Source organism: Bison bison, unplaced genomic scaffold (genome assembly GCF_000754665.1).
Source record: "Bison bison bison isolate TAMUID 2011002044 unplaced genomic scaffold, Bison_UMD1.0 scf7180017864313, whole genome shotgun sequence".
Taxonomy (NCBI): Eukaryota; Metazoa; Chordata; class Mammalia; order Artiodactyla; family Bovidae; genus Bison; species Bison bison.
Window position 1 is genome coordinate 3238634 of NW_011494885.1, and position 753 is coordinate 3239386.

Below are 753 nucleotides of genomic sequence, written 5' to 3' on the forward strand. Positions count from 1 at the left end.
CTATAATCCCTTAGTTCCCATTTATGGTCTAATGGGAAGCTCCAATATTAGGGTTCCGGTGGGAGCAGTGGTGGAACTAAGACCCCAGGATCCTGATCTCTGAAGTTCCTCGGACACCTGTGTCCCAGTCCCTGGGAGGTCTAGATGTCAAATCCTGGTCTTATAAGGTGGGGGTAGGGGGGTGGGGGGGGACGGTTGTTGAGACCAAGGTCCCCTTCTTGTCCAGATGGCCTCGCTGACATTCTTAAGTTCTCTCCTGGAAAAGGGTCTCTAACACCTGGATTTGTGTCCCTAGAGGGGACGTTGACGTCTGGGTCTCCACCCCTACTGGAGACGGGTGCAGGGTGCCCTCCTTGTCCTGAGGAGCTGCTGGATGCTGAGTACTTTCAGGGAAAATGGGGTGATAGTCTCTTCCAGTGGGGTATATAGAGATAGAGCCTGGACTCCGGTGTTCCCCTCTTGAGGTGGGGAAGCCAACTTCGAGGTTCCCGTTCTCGTGGGCTAAGGGGGCTCAGACATCTGAGCAGCCCAGGACTCCCTTGCTTGGAACCCTCTACCTGAATATTCATTGGAAGGACTGAGACTGAGGCTGAAGCTCCAATACTTTGGCCACCTGATGCGAAAAGCCGACTCATTGGAAAACACCCTGATGCTGGGAAAGATTGAAGGCAGAAGAGGAAGACAGAAGACCAGATGGTTGGATGGCCTCATCGACTCAATGGACATGAGTTTGAGCAAACTCCGGGAGATGGT